At 38.8% G+C, this 21,994-nt stretch overlaps 2 long non-coding RNA genes across 2 annotated transcripts; one reads left to right on the top strand and one right to left on the bottom strand.

Annotated features, from left to right (window-relative positions):
- The first annotated feature begins 5,471 nt into the window (after nucleotides 1-5,471).
- LOC109040512 (uncharacterized) lies at nucleotides 5,472-7,040 on the top strand. The gene is made up of 2 exons (XR_002009849.2): nucleotides 5,472-5,837; nucleotides 6,724-7,040. It is a non-coding gene; the product is annotated as an uncharacterized lncRNA (long non-coding RNA).
- A 2,935-nt stretch (nucleotides 7,041-9,975) lies between these two features.
- On the bottom strand, nucleotides 9,976-21,684 carry LOC109043701 (uncharacterized). The gene is made up of 3 exons (XR_011900072.1): nucleotides 21,427-21,684; nucleotides 16,117-16,308; nucleotides 9,976-13,469 (listed from the first exon to the last, which is right to left on the bottom strand). It is a non-coding gene; the product is annotated as an uncharacterized lncRNA (long non-coding RNA).
- Between the last annotated feature and the right edge of the window lie 310 nt (nucleotides 21,685-21,994).

Below are 21,994 nucleotides of genomic sequence, written 5' to 3'. Positions count from 1 at the left end.
ATCCCATTTTTCATTTCCACAAAAAAAAATCACGTCCACTTTTACATTTGTTCTTCTGGCAGCTTTCTAGCGCTCACCCCACCTTTCCCTATCGTCAATAGTTCTGTTTAGCACAAATACGTCCATTTGGACTCCATACGGAGAAAAAAACTTCGTGCATGGGACCCAAAGTTGAGGTCATATGGATCTGTAAAGTTTTCGGACCACGCATCCGAAAACTTGAGGTCCAGCTGCTGAAGTTCGGGCCAGGCACCTGAAATACTATTGTATGTACCTGAGTTATTCAGATGTGTGACCGAACCCTTCAGTGTATACCGAAGTACTTCAGATGTCTGACCCGAACTTCGGCAGCTGGACCTCAAGTTTTCAGAGATCCTTATGACCTCAACTTCGGGTCCCATGCACGAAGTTTTTTTCTCCGTGCAGGGGTGCAGAAAATGCCCGATCACGCGGCCGCATGAAAATGTGGAAAAGCCCACAGGCGGTCGCGTGAAAGTGTGGAAGCTTGGAAGATTTTGCACCCCTGTGGACTATTCCGCAACTACAACTTTTGCACGGAGAAAAAAACTTCGTGCGTGGGACCGCGAAGTTTAGGTCATATAGATCTCTGAAGTTTTTGGATTGAGCGTCTGAACACTTTAGGTCCAGCTGCAGAGGTTTGGATCACACATCTGAAACTTCAGTTCTTACATCTGAAGTACTTCGGTTTTCACATCCGAAAAACTTCGGTTCTCGCATCCGAAAAACTTCGGTTCTCACACTTGAAGTACCTCAGATGTAAGAACTGAAGTTTCAGATGTGTGATCCGAACCTCGACAGCTAGACCTAAAGTGTTCAGATGCTCAATCCGATAACTTCAGAGATCCATATGACCTAAACTTCGGGTCCCATGCACGAGGTTTTTTTCTCCGAGTGTGAACTACTATTTCTGGGTTATTTTAGAAACAAAATGCGTGGTGTAAGTTTCTCTATGCGGAATTGCGGACAGGTACTTTTTTGGATGAGCTTTGAAAATAGTGGTTCCTTATTGCAAAATGTAGTCAATTTAAATGATGACGTTTTCTGGTGTTGGAGCTCGACACTCCTACGCTCTCAGCTTGGTAGCGTGGATGGAGCAGAGTACAGGTTCCTTGGCAAAGTCATTTGCGATAGTCGATTCCCAGATGTAAACAGGCCGAAAAGCGGAGCCACTGCGCGCCCCCTCCGGCGTCTAATTGCGAATTGGTGGCGCGTGGACTTAAAACAACCCCTCCAGCGAGTGTCTTCCTTTATTTCTCTTCTCCAAGCTCCTCCCCTATTTTCTTCCCCTAACTTTCTCCGCCTCATCCTCTTCTGCCTTCCTTTTCACAAACGTTTCGTAAACATACCGAATCTGCTCCGAACTCGGCGACTTATGCATCCCAAGTTTTTGAGGGTATCTGCGCCGTATATTGAATTCTCTTAGTGAATGCTTTGTGAGCTATTTCCGTTCACCGAACTACAAATCTGAATGGAAGGCGGAAGTCTTACCATGGATTCAAATGCTTATTATTTTTTGAACTTATACAAGAAAAAAAGAAAAAAAAAACCTTGTCAGGGTGATTAATCCAAGACCAAAAAAAAAAAAAAATTCAATGTGATTAATGTATGTAAAATCTCGTATTTAGTCAAAGTTCTGATTTTTGGTGTTCTGTGTGTTCCTGTGCTGTAATTTTCATGGATTTCGAAGATTGTCATATGTATTATCCTAACACCTAAAATACTAGCCTACTCCCCAACGTATCTTCAACTCATACAATATACAATTAAATTTCAAGAACTCACTCTTCTTCAACAAACAATTTGGCCGAAAGATCACGAAAGAGAATGACATGCTGGAAACAGCAAGATTTTATAGAACAGAATGTCAAAAATGTAGAGAGGGAAATATTGGAGGTCTATAAAAATTAGAGCACAGGAACATGCTAGACATAAAAAACATCGCGCATTAATGGTGAAAAATGGATGACTTTTATTTTTTTGAGTTAGCAGTAGGCATTTTTTAGGTAAATAACGTTCTTCTCGGAATCCGTACGTTTCCATATTCTTGTCGGTTGAGAATAAATGTAATATTAAATCTTAGATGTGTAAAAATTTCTCGATAGGAATCCTATTATTTCAAATTTTGTCAGAAAATATAGCCAGAAAATTCATAACTTGGTGATTGACTGTCTTGTTAAAGTTTGAGAATACGATTTCAAAATATTGGTCGAAGAATGGGCGGAGAGGAAAAAAAAACAAGCCAACCAAATGAGGATGGGAAGGATGTCCAATCAAATTACTGAAAATAAAAAATATACCGTTAGCTCTATTACATGTTTGCATGAACTGCTGTCTTGATTTGCCGTTTACCATTTCACGAAAAACATGCAGCACACGCTCCCTTCAGTGGATGAACGGAGTTAGGGGTGCAGCTTTTAGTCAGTTCAAAGAAGATCCGCGAGAGTGCGTTGCGTTTACGCTTAGTTTATACCTACGATAGACGGTGGTGGTGGTAGTAAAATCGCTCATTGACTCGAACCATATGAAGACATCACCGATTCAGAAGAGGAATAAATGTGTAGTACTATGAAATACAGTGCATTTTGCAATAAGCGACTACTACCTGTAGATCATCCATTGAAGCACTAACTTCCACCTTTTATTCTGTTTTACTAAAATACAAGGTACATGTTTAGTTAGTGAGTGGAAAACTAGATTCATTGGAAAAATGGTCGCTTGGATCTCGAGTCTAGACTCTTAAAATAATTGACGAGGAAAAACACTCTTAATATAATCGGATTTTACACTTGAATCGAAAGAAAATCCGCCTAAATTAAGGGGCTCGGCTCTTCGATTTAGGGCGAAATCGGATTGAATCAAGAATATTTATTCTTGTCAATGTTATCATGAGTCTGGACTCTAGATTCACGTGATTTTTTTCCAGTTTACGATCAAAGTGATAATGAGGAGGTTACGGACATGGCGAAATATGAAGCTCTAGGAGCCCGGAGGGGCAGTTAACCGTCTTACATGAACAAGATAAATAAATCTACCAATTTACAGATTCCAATATCAGACAAAGGTGGCTTAGAATTTTCATACATGAGCGTATTCCGCAAAACTTGTATTCCGGAAACCAAGTCAAACACATGGTTTTTGAACGAAAGGTCATCATAACGATTGTATTAACGAATCATCCTGGATGGTTGAGTCGCGATTTTAAAGGCTAGAGATGCGAGGAGGGTACGTGCTTTGCCATAAAATTAGGATGTACCCAAAATCTGCCGTGCTAAGGAAGAACGCCGTATGAACATTCAAAAGTTGCCAACTTTCCCCGGATAAAATATGTATCATTGACGAAATTTATGTATATTTTTCTTCAAAATTTTTAGATATTTTATATTAAATTGCGAATAAAATAGCCTGAAAAATTGAAGACAAATATTTACAATCCCCCCATAAATTTGTATTTTATCAGTGGAAATTTGACAACGCCTGGAGGTTCATACGGCGTTTTTCCTTAGCATGGCCGAAATGTTCCCAATACCTTGTGACGTCAAGAGGGTGCAAAGTGCGGGCATCACTTTAGCCGTCTTGCTAAAAGCTGCATGGCCTACCTTCCAAATTACTGACATGTCTGCACTCTTCCCATATAGGTGCTCTGATCATGACACAACAACACATGGTTAAGAGTCGGAGCAAGATAATAAATGAAGACAAGTTAAAAGGTAATAGGTTCAATCTGAATCTAGCGACCTTAAACAAGAATCAGGAAGAACTTTCTACATTATAGTAGAAACCCCAATAATGTCGTATGGCGTTTCCACGGAGAAGGGAGAGGGTTAATATACTTGCTCTGAACTAATAGCTTATATGTTATCCCCCCTCCCCTAAAATAAGCGAAAAATTAGTAGATCCCTATCACATAATATAATTATTGATGGGAGAAACGTAGGCGAAGCTAGCTCATTTTTCTGAACAGGGCTTGCCCCCCCCCCCCCCCCCTCCTATCACCGGGAAGTCGGAGGAGTGTGGAGTGTTAACTGTGCTTGGACGCATTTTGAGTCGACCGTGGCGAACATTTTCCATTGATTTCTGCACAAAAATTTCGCTGTTTTAAATGTATTTAGCTCAAGGTGCTTTCAAATTGTTACGAAGAATGATTATACACACACAGTGACAAAGAGATATTTTTGATAAATATTTTTTTCGCCATTCAGTGTAACGATAATATCAATAACATCAATGATATTTTGAAACTGAATAGTATGCACTTGCGGACACTAGTTCACAAAATACACTTAAATTAGCACAGAAACCATCTTGTGCGAATACTAAAACATGGATGTCAAATCTGCATTATTCCAAATCTTTAAAAATTTCAAACAGAATGAAGATGCATGTGTGAGGAATTTGCGATTTGGCTACTGATTCCCATGTGAAAGTTCGCGAGAAACACGATCGTGCCACTAGTTTTCTCTGAAATTAACTCCCAAGCTCAAAAAAAGCTCTCAAGTTGAGGCCAAAATGGAAGGGATATCCCACGCTATCCTGAGAGTCCACCTCTACATCAAGACAAACTCTCCATGCAAAGATAGGGAGCAAATGCATTGACAGGGCTGCTACTTTATTTGGGGACTCCAAAACTGAAAACACGGCATCTACGCTAATGTATTTGCTCCCTATCTTTGCATGGAGAGTTTGTCTTGATGTAGAGGTGGACTCTCATGGATAGCGTGGGGTATCTCCTCCATTTTGGCCTCAACTTGAGAGCTTTTTTTTTGAGCTTGGAAGTTAATGTCGGAGAAAACCAGTGACACCATCGTGTTTCTCGCGAACTTTTACGTAAAAATCAATGGTCAAATCGCAAATCCTCACACATGCAACATCTCCATTCCATGTATAAAAGTTGGCAACCGTGACATGCATTGATTTAAAATTCGTAATAGATCCGCACTTGAAAATAGAACTTGGAACTTGCGACATGAATCTCGGAGGATCATTGCACAGCTGCTTTCGAAACCAAATCGAAGGCTGTCGCTGTCATGAATCATACAGGGTACCGAACGTCAGTAATATTTCAACAGAACTGAAATAAATCACGAGTGCATCAATCGTGTAGCACTACATCTGTTTCATGTGGTGAGGTGAAGGTCATCCGAAAGCCAATATGTAAATACCATGGAAACAAAAAATATTTTGCCGCACCTCAAAATTTCAAAATTTTGTTACGTTTTACTGCCAATTCAACTAACTACGTGCAGCATGCATGTAGTTGGCTGAAGTGGACGTTGGTCTGCAGTTGAAGTTGAGCAGTTAAGTCCTTATTTCAATTTAATGTCCTAAAAGCTGCTTAATTTCTTTATTTATTTTTATTACTTGTTGGGGAGGGGAGCAACTTGCCTCGTGTTCGTGTCGGGGTACTTCGGAAATTAAAAAAGTAAATATATACATATAAATACGTTTTATACATATAAAATTTTTTGTTTAGCCTTGATCCTGTGATTTGTGTTTCTTCTATATAATATTCGGGCTACGAAAATTCATCTCATCATATAAGTACGTAGATAAAAATAAGTCGAATATGAATAAGTAGATAAAAATAAGTAGAAAATGAGCAACGCTGGAAATACGGGTGAGATTTATTGAATTTGCTAGATGAATTCTTTTGCAGCTTCCGGAATAACGTCAGGAGTGGAAAATATTGCACAGGTGGTTGACTGAGTGAAAATACACGCTATAAATAGAGTCATCTGGGACAAACTAGGGAAAGTTGAGCTGAGCCTCAGTGTTGAACGTAGATCCTTCAGTCGCTCTGATCCTGAATTTGTATTCTGGTACGTTTCATAGCTACATTTCAATAGACATCGTCTCAAAAGAATTTATTTAATTTTTATACTTTCCTCTTCACCTAGTAGATCCTTAAAACCTATACACCGGTATCGATTGTTCATATGTTTACTATTATTTTAAAATTTGTTTATTGTTTTGATTACATGCGTTAAAAATACCACAATCCACGCGGGGAAAAAACTTCGGTCGTTATGGATTACTAAAGCTTCCAGTCTCGATAACCGAACTTTTGGTCTTACAGACCAAACTTAAGTTCAAGAAGCTGAAGCTTTTTTTCGGGCAGTCTAAGCCTCGTATGTATTTACCAAAGACTGCAGCTATATCTCTAAAAATAAATTCAACGAGAGAAAATCTGCTCTAAAAGCGGCACCCTAATAGAAGAAAATAGACTTTTACAAACTCTCTTTCTTCCATCAGAACTCAAAAGCGTCCCTTTTTATGTGCGTACGACTGATTTAATATCAATCAAGGTCATATTATTTCTAATCCCATTTTTTTTTTTCTTTCTTTTTTCTTTTTTCTTTTGTCAACGGCCTCTAGTTATTGAAAATGTGCCCAATACAAGAAAGTTCTACCTCAGCAATGGTCCATGTTAAACGTCCATGGTCAAATATGGGTCAAATGTATTTGGTCCGATTACATTTGGACGTATTTCTGCCAAACGGAACTGTGTGCATTACGACGTGAGAACCTGTTATGCATATATTCTTATGACTCTTAGGGCTCATGTCTTAATGCACATACTTTTATTTGGCAGAAATGCGTTCATTTGATCCTCTTCTTTTGACTCAGACATGACCTTTATAGAGAATCATCTTTTTTGTTCTAAATAAAAGCGTTATTTCCTGAGTTTCATCACTTGTGTTTCAGTGCTTCGTTGCCGAATAAACAAGGATGCCTTCCTCCAAGTGGAAGATAGCTGCACTCTTCACGCTTACTTTTTGTTTGTTGGTGCTTCCAAAAGGATCCCATGGCGGCACTGTTCTTGTGAGCCCATGCAAAGTGGATTGCAACCGCAGCAAACGGAAAAAGACCAATGCTGCCAGGCCCATAACTATCTCTCTTTTGCGAGCTGTACTGTAGGCCAAGACGACTTCCTTTGTAATACAAAATAATGTTGTTTGGGTTTGTGAACGTTTCCGATTCGTATTTACAAATTAAAATGTTATCATTCCAGTGATAAGAAACGGTTTTCTTTCTGAATTTAAGTAGAACCCATACAAACGTGGCTAAGAGATAAGCAAAGGAAAAAGAAAGTGGCAGTTCTTCGGCAGTGGCGTGGCGTGTCTTTCGGTATATCGATTGATCTTTCGTTGAAACCAAATGTAAAATAATCGACAAACAGGATGTTCGGAACGAACACCTTAATAATCGATCCTTCACCATTACTTCAAATGGGGAATTTTCTAAAATCGATCATTAACGCCTTACCTGATAATGAAATTGTGGAATGGGACCTTATCTTTCGGGAGGGAATCCTCATTTTAAATAAATACAGCCAAACCAGCTCTACCTAGTACCTGTTCGTTTTAGGTGTAGACCAGTAAAACAATGTAGGAAATGTGTCATCCAATAATTGCTTCTAGTTCTACTAATATTATCTAAATTTTCTTCAAATTTTTTCTGTGCAGTTTTGCTGCTTAGCAAAACTTCTTTTACGGATCTGTGCGTTTTCGTGCAAGATTTAAAACCATCTCGTGTGAGTTATACACACAAAAATTTAAAAACTCAATTTCAAATTATAATTCACTCCAAAAATTATTTCGGGAGGCAGTGGTTTCCCGGCATAACTCAAGTTGCAATGATCGAAATTCGCTCGGAGAATGTATCGCAATTTTATCGACGTCAGTGGCGTGGCGTGAATGATCGATTATCGATATCTCGCCATTTGAAGCTATGGTAAAGAATCAATTACTAAGGTGTTCGCTGCGAACACCCTGATAATCGATCTTTTTTCTTAGGTTTCAGTGGCGTATCGATCGATATATCGCAAAGCACGCCACGCCACTGATCGACGTCGATTTATTGCAATATTATCGGATGAAAAATTGCGATTTCATCGCACGAATCTGCAATGAAACCGCGATTTTATCGACGGCGATTTATCGCGATGTCGTCGAACGAAAAAATCGTGATGGATCGAGATATAATTTGGACTGCATTTTGCAATTTGGAACTATAAATCCTGACTCTTCTGGAAAAACACTCATGTGCGTAGGGAAACTAATAGCACATACGTTGTTTTTAAACCGGGCTAGAATTTATAGTTCCAAATTGCAAAATGTAGTCCATTTCGAGTTTGTCGAACGCCATTTTACGGGGATAAAATTGCGAGGAGATTTATTCGAATCTCTCAGATAATGAGGATCCTAGCGATTTTATCGCCAAAAAATCGCAACTTAATTTCAAAACATCGCGATATTTCCGTTTAAAAATGCTACTTGGAGAGGGCAAGAAATTCTGGGCAAGGAAGTCTTGTCCTGGAGAGATCCTGGGGAAGGGTCGGCGTGGGACACGGGAAACCGACTCAAAATGTCACCGGGAGAGGACGGGTCGGTCCCGCGCTGCCGTGCTAAGGAAAAACACCGTATGAACCTTCAGGCGTTGCCAAATTTATTTCGATGAAACACGCATTTTCGAGCGAAACTTACGAACATTTTTCTTCCAATTTTTCCGATAATTTTGTTCACAATTTCATCTACAGATCTCTGAAATCTCATAGAAAAATATTCATAGATTCCCTTCAAAATAAATATTTTATCGTAGGAAATTTGGCAACTCTCGAATGTTCATACGGCGTTTTTCCTTAGCACGACAGCGCGACTCAAAGCGCTTTCTTCTGAGGGTTCTTCGAGCTCCGAGTCGAACGGAAGGGACGCGCGGGGAGTGGATCAATAGAGCGTCTTAGTTATAAGAAAATTTCATTTTTCTTATATGCCGTTGCCAAGGAGACGCTCGCGCTGACATGCGCCGTGGGGGCTTTTCGTCAAGACTCCTTTTCAGACAATGGTCGCCTCTACTTTCCTTCGGCTGTGCTTTTGATTTTCCACCGCTTTCCCTCTGGCTTCCGAAGCCGCGGCTATCTCGAGCGTGAGAAATGAATGCTCAAGACCAATGACACCGCTCATCCCAGCTCCCAGCCCTCCCCCCCCCCCCCCGGTCACTGTCACGTGTTCCGCTTTCTTCGTCCTCCCTGCACCCTTTCATCCCTCTGTCCCTTCACCCTTGCCACTCCGTTGTAACACGCAGAACGGGCCAACAGCCTTGCTCCTTATCTTACTTGATCCCGATACTAATGCCTTAAATTCTCGAAGACATAGCTGTGTAGTGCCTATGCACGGGAAAGTATTACCGCATCTGTGTCACTCTCTGATTGGTTGGTAAGTTTTAGATTTGCCAAGGGGTTCCTGTGGTCCAATTCAAACGAATCCGATCAAGAGGGATTTGAAATTATAATTAAACAAATCAATTGTCTACGGGTTCTCTTCATTTTGAGCACTGAGTGCAGATAAAGTTGTGGTGAAAATAAATGAAAAAGGATATTTTTCAAAGCATTTTGGCAAATTAAGCGTCTTCAAAATCAATGAAACACTGATGCAGTAGCAGAGGGGCTTCATGAACAGTATCTAGATTTGATCTCCTAAATTCCTAGATCAAACATTTTGATGTATATATTCATCATATGTATAGGTTACTGGTGCTTGATACGTCTTGCGTGACAGTGAGAACCGAATGGCACACTTTCGCCATGTCCAAGATGAGGTTGCCTCTATTTTTAGAGTGCTCATATCCTCAAAAAGAGTGTTTTCCGTTGAAGTTACTAGCAAACATTACTTTGATTTCAAAAAGTAATTAAGAAAATATTTTTCTTTAAAATTAAACAGTGGCAACATTATTCGGGGCAGCATTGTTGTTATATGCTGACAGTAGACACTGGCAGCATTATTTAGGGCACCACTGTTGTTATATGATCCTGATAGACCTTTTAAAACATGGTAATTGATTAAAAAACCGAGCTACAAGCCAAAATAAACAAGTAATATTTCAAACTACATGTAGATTAGAAATAATATAAAACTTACAAGAACTTATATTACTTGTTTATTTACTTGTTTATTTTGTTTTGTTGTTTTTTTGGCGTGTAGCTCGATTTTTTTAAATCAATTACCACGCTAGCCAGCCAAATTTGGCCCCAAAAAATTTATAAACCTATCAAGTTGCATTCAGATAACTTAGAATACTTTTCATTGTAAAGGTGTTGATTTTTAAGTTTAAATAGAGCTCTCGCCATTTTCTGAGATCAAGGAATTAAATTTGAGAGGAAACTCCTAATCGGGTGGCATTTATTAGAATTTCGTACACTTTACTTCCTTTACAGCTCCTCCAGTGAAGGCACTTTAAAATCTACAGGGAGCATGTTTCTAAGGGGTAAAACTCCCAAACACATTTTTGACCGATCTTTTGCTCCTAAAAAATGTTTCGAGGTGCCTAAGCTGAAAGTAATCGTTGTTATACATAGAGATATTGGATTCACATTTGGATATTGGATTGTGTTCTACTCTAATGGACCACTAGACAAGGTACGAATTTAAGCATTCTGATACATGTTTCTTGACCAAAATTTCACGTAAAACACGATACGCACAACGAAAATTACCGAAATCAACTCCTTCCAAAGATATTAAATGATTCTTGATGCGTAAATTCAAACCACCCGCTCATGAAAACTCAATGCTCTGCGTGATTCACATCGTGCGCTAAACGTTATCATGACAGTCTCTGCAATATAAAAATCTGGCAACCTCAATCTTGACGCTTTGGCTCAGCTGTAGCCAATTGCTTATAGTTTGAACAACACATGGTCAGAAATGAACATTGCTTGATTTAGAAGCTTGCTGAAACCGTTGTAGTGCGCGATTTGACTCACGTAGAGCTTTGAGTTTCTTGTGAGCGGGCAGTTCAAATTCCTCGTAACCAATGTGAAATAAAAATGTTAATATGTCCGTTAGGAGTTGGTTTCAGTCATTTTCGTTGCGCGAATCGTGTTCTACGTGAAATTCTGGTTAAGATACATGTATCAGAATGCTTAAATTCGTACCTTGTCTAGTGGTCCATTGATGGGCAAAAATGCGTAACGGGTGTGACACGTCACGGGTGTGACCAATGAGACCAACGACCAACGTTTCCAAAATTTTTCGTATAATTTTTTAATTAACCTCCAATTTGTGACCGACGAAGTTGGATATTCTGCTTTAGTATTTAATACGTCGGTCATTGCAGAACCAATCAAGAAGTGGCCAGGAGTTGGTGGAGAGAGATCAGAAGGATCGTTTGACATTGGCCAAAGAGGTCTAGAATTCAGGATTGCTTCGATTTTGTTAAGGATTGTTGAGAATTCTTCGAAATGAAGTACTTTTGTTGTTACAGTTTTAGAAAAATGATGTTTGAAACTTTTGACACAGCTCTCCCATAAACCACCAAAATTAGGAGAGTAACTAGGGATGAACTTCCATTCAACCTGTTTCTCTTACAAGTAATTTAAAATTTCAGGTGGAAGGTTATTTTCAAACAACAGGGGTTGCCTAAGATTATTTCTAGCACCAATAAACGTTTTTGCCTGCTCCGAATATATTGTTTGAGGAATTCCGCGTCTAGATACAAATCTGCTAATAGGAATGAGTAAGTAGTTAGATTAAATGTTATCTCCAGATGGACAGCTTTTGCAGCGAAGCACATAAATACAACAATATACAATAGATTGACAGCTTTTTTGTTAGGTTGCAAGCGCACTTTGAATGGTCCACAATGGTCCAAGCCTATGACTGTAAATGGTCTCACAGGTGTAACTCTTTCTTGTGGTAAGTTTCCCATTAACTGCGTTATGTTGGATGGTCTTACTCTACGGCATGGCAAACATGAATTGACTATTTTCTTCGCCAACTTCAAACCATTAATTGGCCAAAATGTCGCTCTGACCAAAGAAAGTAATAACTGTGGGCCGCAATGTAACCCTTTGATATGCTCTGATGCAACAATCAAAGACGATAAAGGATTTTCATTTTCATATATAAAGGATTTTAATTTTCATAAATAAAGGATTTTCATTTTCATACATAAAGGATTTTCATTTTCATATATAATGTATTTTCATTTTCATATATAAGTTCTATATCAACTAGTTCATAATTCTATTCGCGACTCATGTAGGACCGGCTCCGGCTGCGACACGAGCTTGACGTCTCTGCTGCTTCTCATTCTTCTGTCTCTTCCTCCTTTCTTCTCTCTTTTTTCCGAATCCATCTCTCTGTACTTTGCCACTAATAGCGCAATCTCTCCCAGCAGAGCAAATCGCAAGTTCGGGTCGGAAATACGGGTAAGACGCTTTTCCTTTTCACTTCTGGAATTCTTCGAATAAGGGATAGCACGATTTTCCTTTTCACTTCTCGCTTTCTTCGAAGGGATTGCACAATCTTCTTGACGAAACCTTTTAGGCATACTCCAAGATTTTTTGCTTTAACAATTCTACTTCTAACAGGCATAGACAAAAATTCAGGACACTGATAAATTTTGTGTGCTTGATTGCAAAGAGGACATCGAAAGCTATTTCCGATTTTTGTTCAGTCCGATTTCTGATAAACTGAAATGATCTATAAAACAAGTTCTTTCTGCTACTGCAGATAATTTTTTAATTAAACCCCAAGATAGAGTTCAAATTCTTGTCTAAAGTTAAATTATTGTCACACCCTTTACACAAATGGAATGACCCTAAAAGATGTTTTGGCAGGAAACACAACAGCCATCCTCAGTTGAATAGAAGACAATAAGAATTTAAAATTGTACTTTTCCAAAACGAGAAGAATCATGTTATCAAATGTATGTACTTGAATGTATTTTTAAATGTGCATTGTCTTTATCCAACTGGAGAGGACCGGGGTGTTTCCGGCTGAACTTTCTTGGTGTTATTCGCGTTTTTAGCCTTGTACCCGCTGCTGTAATCGTTTGAATCCGTACTATCGAGTTGACAATAAATGGTGAATTACACAGAAGAAAACAAGACAGTATAATTAATCAAAGCATACACAGATAGTTTAATTGACAAAATCATTCCTAGTAAAGAACATTTCAGTTCCGTACATGCTTTGCCACTGCACTGCCGTGCTAAGGAGAAACGCCGTATGAACATTCAAGAGTTGCCAAAGTTCCTTTGATAAAATGTTTATTCTTGACAAAAATTATGAATATTTTTCCTTGAAATTTTCAGGAACTTTAGATCAAACTACGAACAAAATCCTCCGAAAAATTGGAAGAAAAATATTCATAAATTTATTAGGAAATTCGTAATTTATCGAAGGAAACTTGGCAACGTCTAAGGACTCATACGGCGTTTTTCCTTAGCACGGCAGTGCACTTGATGTAGGCTGCCATGATTTGACCGAAAAAAAGGGTTGCGCCTGACGGGCCGATGCGCGGAGCGGTGTCCGGTGTCCAGTGTCCAGTATCCTGTCCACTCACCGGTCCACCGCGCCAGGTGGATGCTGCGTCTTGCGGACCACGGGTCGTTCCCACGGGCGTCCAAGGGCGAGTCAAGGGTCACTCGCCGATCATAACCCGATCATCTGCAACAGAAACAACGGGATCAATCTCGTCCTGGATGCTGAGAACTCGCAACTTGTTGGCGCTGGACACGAAGGGTTGGACTGGGTAGAAGCTACGGAATCGTTCTTAATTATCCTACAGAAGGGGTGCTTGATCAAGAAGGGCCGTAGAAATCTTTTGATCATCACGAGCCTCCACTCTGGAACTATGCAAAGCAAAATTCTGATGCACTGAAAAAAAGTTATCGGCGTTTTTACCAAGGTCCGTTAGTACCTTTACCGTCTCACTTTTTTTTACCAATTATTGGTAATTTTACCAAGACAGACTGGTAAGCTTACCTAAAAACCGGTATTTTTACTGTTTTTTCAGGTAAGAATACCACTTTTATTGGTAATCAATTCCCGGTAAGTTTGCCATTTTATCTCGGTAATTCTACCACAGTCGATAAAAAATACTGGCGTTTTTGCCAAGATCCAGTAAAATTACCGAGAAAGTTCAATAATTTCACCGAGATTTCTAGGTAAAATTACCAATTCCATAAATGGTAATGTTACCAAGAAAAAACTGGGATCAAATAGAACCCTGAATTCTTGGTAATTTTACCCTTTTCTTAGTAAATACACCGAGATTTTTTTTTTTTTCAGTGTGGCTTGCAGAATGTGCCGCTCTACATAGAGAATTGTGTATTTTATCAGATTTCTCTTAAAACTGCATATTTTTAAAGTGCTATGATCGTAATTAGACATTTCAAAATTAGGCACAGGTGGGTATTTTGTACTGACCTGAATTTGTGAGAAAAAATTCTTTTGAGCGGTAAACTGAGTTGCTACATGTTTAATTTTGCTTGTCGTGGACTTTACTTCTTTACTAATTTTTTTGTTGGTTTACCGCACAAGATGTATTGGAATTGCCCAGGAAAACACTTAAATCCGTAAAACCATTTTTCCAAGAAAAAGGGCCCAAAAGAATTACAAAAAATAAATTACGAAACAGTGTAATGAAACTGCAAAAATACATAAGTTAATTTGCTACTCTCAACTTGGAAAACCCATCTAAAAACATGTCGGATTTTTAAAATCTGAAAATGGCACTATGTCAGATTTCGATCTAGAAGACGAACCGACTTCTCTTACGTTCACCGATGGTAGAATCTGGCTTAATTAATAGTGCTTTGTTACGATCTAATCAGATAAACTGACAAACCTCTTTTTCTTATTCAGCTTCACGAGATTTCCCTCGGATGGAATAGAAGCATCATTAAGTTACGTGTTAAGTGTCTCTCGTTTACTCCAAACAGGGCTTAAGGTGATTTTTCAAGCTCAAAGTGACATGCCATATATCGCATCGATTAGATAAAAAATCTCGGCAGATTTTGAATTTTTAGCATAAAAAAGGACGATAGACCCTGCACAGTAGCCTTAAGAATCATTATAATCGCATTCAATTCAGCTATTGATTTCTGTTTTGAATGTGAGGTTTTTTCCTACCTCTATTCTGCTTTCATCTCTTTGAGTTTGGCCGATTTGTGGGTTTAGAATGATTCTTTAGGCTAATGTGCAGGGGCTATTGTCCTTCTTTACGCTAAAAATTCAAAATCTGCCGAGATTTTTTACCTAATCGATGCGATATATCGCACGCCACTTCGATCACGTTTGAGCCTGACGAATCAACTCAACAGCTCCCATAAGAAGGGGCAGGTTACAAATTCGCTCATATTATTAAAATCCAGTGACCTTAGTCGTTGCAGTAATTGGCCTAGTGAGTTGGTGCGTCAAGTTCGCCTTCAATTTCGAGTGATACTATACCACGCTCGGGTGTTCGAATAGTTGCGTCGCGCGTTTGTGCGTTAGGTATAGGTTGCGTTCATTTTTGTTTCCACAGAAAAGACGGCATTCCTTAAATTTGATGTCTCCCAGAAAATTACGGTTGGAAAAGTAATTTTCAGTGATGAGACAGTAAAGAGCTTGAATTCGAATTCTCATCACGGCATAAATATATTTCTATATGCATCGTTAAAATACTTATGAGCCTGAATTATGCAAATTAAATTCCTTTTATTTCATCTTCATGCTAAATTGCTGAAGAATTTTCTGGGATATACGCTTAAAACGATTTGACCCACACTCAATTACTTATGCAATGACGTAAAAAATTAAAGTGAGGAGGGGAGGCAATGAGAAAAGTAGGCGTCCAAGGTAGACGCTTGGAACTTCATTATGCATGTAAGAGCACCGCATTGCTGGAGAGAGTCCATCTTTCAGAACATTCTTACAGGCACTTTCCCAGGCATTCAACTAAAATCCGCTCGCTTTTATTCACCAAAAAATGACACTCCAAGAAGACGATTGAGATGTTTTCCACTCGCTGAGGATGGAACAAAAAAATCCGGATCTCACGTGATGAGTTTTAAGTTACTCTTGTTTACTTGTTGCATTGAAAAAAATCATTTCTCATGTTTGAATTTGCCAAATGTAGGAAATATTTTAAGTTTCTCAGGAGAGATCATGTGAAAATTTACAAATTTAAAATTGTTCGTAGGTGCACTTCGATTGAAAGGAACCAATAAAAAAGGAATGGAGGAAAAAAATAATTTCTGACAGTGCAATAAGAATTAAGTGTTTTTGAGTTTTGAAATCGATATCCAAAACGAATTCATATTTTACGTACCATTATGTCACTAAAGTGCTGCTGATCAAATTTAGTTGATGAATTATACCATTGAGAAGGGGCTTTTGTTCATTGAGTATGTATAAACAAACATCGCTCGATATTTTTTCTGTTGGTCAACGTTTTGCGGCCGCATTAGCCCTTTAAAATCCTCAAGGGCTTTTTCTGGACATCCTTCTTTGTATCGATTTTCTAGAAAACAAAAGTTGATCGGTAATAATTAACATCATTTTCAAATTCAGGAGCAAAAAGTACAAGAAATGAAACCACCGAGCGGCGAGCGCTCCCAAAACCTGGGACCTTCCTTTCTTCTTAATGCAGAACAACATTCGGATCAAAATTCGGTAACTTCGTGCAAATGTCTACTATAATTCCGGGCCGGATTAAGGGGGTGGCCACATGGGCCTCGGCCCATGGCGGCAAAATTAGGGGGCGGCAAATTTTGTGATTTTTTTAAATGCAGGTACAAAAAAATCGGATTCAGAAAAAAATTACAAAAAAGAAAAGGTGACAAAATCTCTCATTTCGTGAGAGTTCATTAATTTCTAATTTTGTCGTAATTCGGTGATACAAAAGACTGCGCACCTTCAATTAGTTGAGTTAAGAGAGAAACCAAACACGTAATTTGGCCTGGCGCGGCGCGGCGCAATGAGAAATGATGACGAGGACTTGAGATGAAAAGGAGAAGCCCTCGACGCGGCGGTCGGCATGTATCACATATCAGCGCCTACGAGACTGCATGAATACTTCACGCATTGCGTCAAACAGTACGATCAACAGCGGTCGGCGCGGCGTGAAACGCACAGTGCCTACAAGACTACATGAATACTTCACGCATTGCGCCAAACACAGTGTGGTCAGCGCGGCACGGCGGCGGAAGTTAAAATAATTAAACCACATTTATATTTGCTCTTTCTTAATTTTTTAGTTCATTTCTTACAAATGAAAAGTCTTGTCCCCACAGAGATAGGTTTACGGAACTGAACTTTCGCGCGAAGTTCCGTGAACTTTTGCTAGTGGTGTTGACAGGGCTTACGGAAAAAATGTGTCCAACACGAGTGAACGCGTCTTATGAACCCTTCTCCCTCTGGCACGTTCACTTGATGGTTTTTATTGATGTTTCAAAATGAATGAGAAGAGGGCGGCAAAATACAGGCGGCCCATGGGCGGCAAGTAGGTGAGTCTGGCCATGCTATAATGCCGTGTACTTATTGTATAGATCGTATTCGATACATCAAACGGGTGAGATTGTATCGATATCGATTGGTTCAAAACATAAACATAGCCTCAAAAGTAAATTCAGAAATCTGAGAGAACGGGTCTTTTGTAACAGATTTTTTATTCTTTTGAGTACCAAATGCCAATGCAAAGTGAAATTGTCAGGAAATTTCTCATTTTCAGCTTTTCCAATTTAAATCCTTACAGTTTGGTTTGAGGTTATGTTCTATTGTTTTGAACCAAACGATACATCGAACCGTTATCGAATACGGTCTATTGCATCTTCCTGTCGTCCATCTCGGACGCGGAATGTTCACATCATGAGCCGGGTGACTGAAGATAGAGGGGGTGTTGATAAAGGGACACGGAAGGGTGGGCAGGGTTTAAGCCTCGATCGTAACGCGATACAGAAGAAAAGCAGAGGACGAAGCCGGGGAACGGAGCTGAATTTCCAGAGACAAAATGACTCCATACTTGGAGATGCTATTAAGTTTAATATGAAAAGCCTGAGATTCTCCCGCTATTACCTTTCATTAAACTTCATTGCTTCACCTAGAGCGAAAGCCACGGTTTCACAAGCAGTGCGCAACGCGAAGATTGTTGCGCGAAGCAGAACCGCTCGATCGCTTCTTCCTTTCCTTAATCTTGTGATTGATTTACTACCTCTTCTGATTATTCTAATTAGTTTACTTCTTCTTCTTCTTGTACTTCTTCTTATTCTTCTACTTCTTGTACTTCTCCTTATTCGTCTTCTTCTTATTCACCTACTTATTTTATTTCTCCTAAATCTTATTCTACTTCATCTAGTACGTCTTTTACTTCTGAACCTTGTTCTTATTCTACTTCTTTTACTTCCTCTGATTCTTATTATTATTATTCTTCTTCTCCTTCCTTTACTCCTCCTGATTCTGATTCTTCATCTCTACTACTACTTTAACTTCTTCTTTTTTTGATTTTTCTTCATCTTTATGTTCTTTTTCTTCTTTTTCTTCCCTTTATTCTTTTTCTTCTTTTTCTTCCTTTTATTCTTTTTCTTCTTTTTCTTCCTTTTATTCTTTTTCTTCTTTTTCTTCCTTTTATTCTTTTTATTCTTTTTCCTCCTCTTTTTATTCTTTTTCTTCTTTTCCTTCCTATTTTTATTCTTTTTTTCTTTTTATTTCTTTTTTTCTTTTTTTCTTTTTTCCTTATTTTCTTTTTATTCTTTTTCTTCCTCTTTGTATTCTTTTTATTCTTTTCCTTCCTCTTTTTATTCTTTTTCTTCCCCTTTTTATTCTTTTTCTTCCTATTTTTATTCTTTTTATTCTTTTTCTTCCTATTTTTATTCTTTTATTCTTTTCTTCCATTTTTATTCTTTTCCTTCCTCTTTTCAGTCTTTTTATTATTTTTCTTCCTCTTTTATTCTTTTTACCCTTTTTATTATTTTTCTTCCTCTTTTATTCTTTTTCTTCCTCTTTATATTCTTTTTCTTCCTCTTTTTATTCTTTTTCTTCTTCGTGTGAGTACGCAGTGAAATCTCATTTTCAGCGGTTTTAGATCACGGTGCACGGTTATTTTTGCGTCGCAGCGGCACGCCGACTGTGGAACGGTGGCTTGACGCGGGCCTGGTCCCAAGATTCGCGAAGAGAGCCAATTCGACGTAAACTTTCCTTATCGTCGGAGCGTCCTCCCCGGAGAGGGAAAATTGGTATCACTAATGACTGGAAGCCCTGTAATCGGACATTAATGATATTTCGGAGAGCCCCCACCCCTCGTCGCTGGTGCCCCTTCGCGGCGGCATCATCACCTCCTGGGCCGACTTCGGGTTTCAGCCAACATCATCCCAGCCGAATAATTAAGTTGCCTTGTTAATTGAGTCTATATTTCAGAAAACTCGCCCGCTTTCTAATCTCCGTCGACCCTCAGCCTCAGTGAGCTCTTCATCTTGCGAAATATACCTCAAGGTACGGTCGCTTCGAAAAATACGTGCAGGTATAGACTATGGGTATAAGATGAACAATTTAAAATGGGACTGAGGCCGCAAAATAAACCGTAAAACGAAGAACATGGACGTTTTGCACACGTCATAACTGCATCTTCAACCAAGGAAATAGAAAGAGAAAAAAAAAATTGGGAAAAAAACTCAAATTTATACTGAGCCTCTCCGTTTTTTTGGTAAGTCTCACATTTTAAGTTGTTGATTTTGTATTATCGTTACCGGTCGACTAAGTTGTTTCTCATTAGTGCGCAAAGTACTTAGAAACTCAAAGCTCGGTGCGCGAGTTTTTAGGGCGTTTTTTGGAAAATGCCTTTTGATTATTTGAGATCTGAAACCTCCTGACTCAAGATGAGTCGAAACATGTTTATCAGGTGCTATGTAATACTTGTTATTACCAACATCATTTTGGTGACACTGGCAAAATTAGGGAATGACTACTGCTGAGTTATTTTTTTTTCATCATTAACTCATTCATTATCATTAATTCAATACAGGGCTGGGTTAAGGGGGTGGCCACACGGGCCGCGGCCCATGGCGGCAAAATGTAGAGGGCGGCAAATTTTGCAATCTTTTTGAATGTAGGTATCAAAAAAAGAGAGAGAAAAATCGGATTCAGAAAATAAATTACAAACGAGAAAAGACGACAAAATCTCTCATTTCCTCAGAGTAAAAGTATAGTAATTTCTAATTTTGTCGTCTCTCGGTGATATAAGAGACACCACCGTCAATTAGTCGAGTTAAGAGAGAAACCAAAAATGTGACCTGGAACGGAGTGGCGCGGCGGTCAGCATGAAACGTATAGCGCCTACAAGACTGCATGAATACTTCACGCATTGCGTCAAACACACAGCGGTCAGCAGCAGTCGGCTGGAAACGCATAGCGCCTGCAAGACTGCGTGAATACTTCACGCATTGCGCCAAACAGCATGGTCAGCAGCGGTCGGCGTGAAACGCATACCGCCTACAAGACTGCATGAATACTTCACGCATTGCGCCAACACAGTGCGGTCGGCGCGGCGGTGGAAGTTACAATTTTTAACCACAGCATTTATGTTAGTTCTTTCATAATTTTTTCGTTCGTTTTTTTATAAATGGAAGGCCTTGTCCAAACAGGGATGGGTTTACGGAACTGAACTTTTGTTGGTGTTGACAGGGCTTTCACAAAAAATGTACCCAACACGAGTAGACGCGTCTCATACACCCTCCCCCACCGGCACGTTCACTTGATGGTTTTCATAGGTCGTAATCGACGGATCGCACGGGTGAGATTATATTGATATCGATTGGTTCAATATGTAACCACAGCCTCAAAAGTCAATTTAGATATCTGAGGTAACGGGTCTTATGTGATTGAATTTTTACTCTCTGGCAATGAAAAGTGAAATTGTTAGGAATTTTCTCATTTTTTAACTTTTCCAAATTAAATCCTAAAATTTTTGTTTGAGGTTATGTTCTACTGTTTGAACCAAACGATACATCGAACCACTGTCGAATACGATCTATTGATGTTTCAGAACAAATGAGAAGGGGGCGGAAAAATACGTGCGGCCCATGGGCGGCAAGTAGGAAAATTAACCATAAACTCTTTTTTATCAGTAGTTACACTAGTGACAAAAAAGGGTCACTAGATACACTAGTGATAAAAAAGAGGGGTTTTTTTCGTTTTTTATTTGTTTATTTCATTATGTGAAGGAAAGATTAGATGATAGCTAATGTAGTCTTATAAACAATTGTGCTTCCATTAAGGTAAAAAAAAATTCCATTCCGTTTTAATAATTAAGTTCTGAAAGTTCGAAATATGATTTATAAACCTTCTTGATTGGATGCGGCTCTTCAAGAGGGCATCTTGTTTTTTCTAAGACATGATTAAAGAATAATAGACCGATGATTACATGTGTCCAAAATGAAAGGTAACGTAACTTGTAAATCCTAGCAGACGAGCTAAAATCAAAGGGTAATTTTAAATTCGACAGGGAAATCTCTACAGGCATAAGTTGAAACTCCACATTTTCAATGACCACACTTGTATTGTTTTGTTGCTAATCATGAGAGATGATCCTCAAATCAAGATAAATCAATATCGGCATTGACTGGAATGACATCAACAATAAACCTACCTCACCATGCAAGACGATCAAGTCGATGTAAAACTGCATGAATAGTGACATTTTGCTTGGCATGGTGCTGTTTGCTTGAAACCTCTCCGGCTGAGCCTTCAGTCGATACCGAAATTCGTTTCAGTTAATGTAAAACGTCAGCTTAGCGAAATTCCTCCACTTACAGCTTGGCGGTTTTGAAATCACCTTCTGCATGCTCTGAAATCACAAGATTCAAGTTAAGCGACCGGTGAGCTTGTAAAACGCTCCGATACTTAATGTGGCACGTAAGTTTGCAAACTCAAGTTTTCATTGTTTATTTTGCTCTCCTTGATGAATAATCATATGTATGTTGACCTCCTGCACTTGGTTACATTTCATCTATTCGTTTATTCGTTTATTAGTTTGTTTATATTGTACTAGGGGCTTATGGGGCTGCTTTGCAGCCCCTTATTTTTCATGTACACCTTTCCCTTTCACATGTCTTTTTTTTATTTATTTATTTTCATTTAATTTTCTGGTTTATCTTTGAATTGGTCCTAATTTTTTCTTTGAAGTAATAAATATAACAAGTTCATTTTGTAAACTT

This window comes from Bemisia tabaci, chromosome 6 (genome assembly GCF_918797505.1).
Source record: "Bemisia tabaci chromosome 6, PGI_BMITA_v3".
Taxonomy (NCBI): domain Eukaryota; kingdom Metazoa; phylum Arthropoda; class Insecta; order Hemiptera; family Aleyrodidae; genus Bemisia; species Bemisia tabaci.
This window is presented reverse-complemented; position numbering and strand designations above follow the sequence as displayed.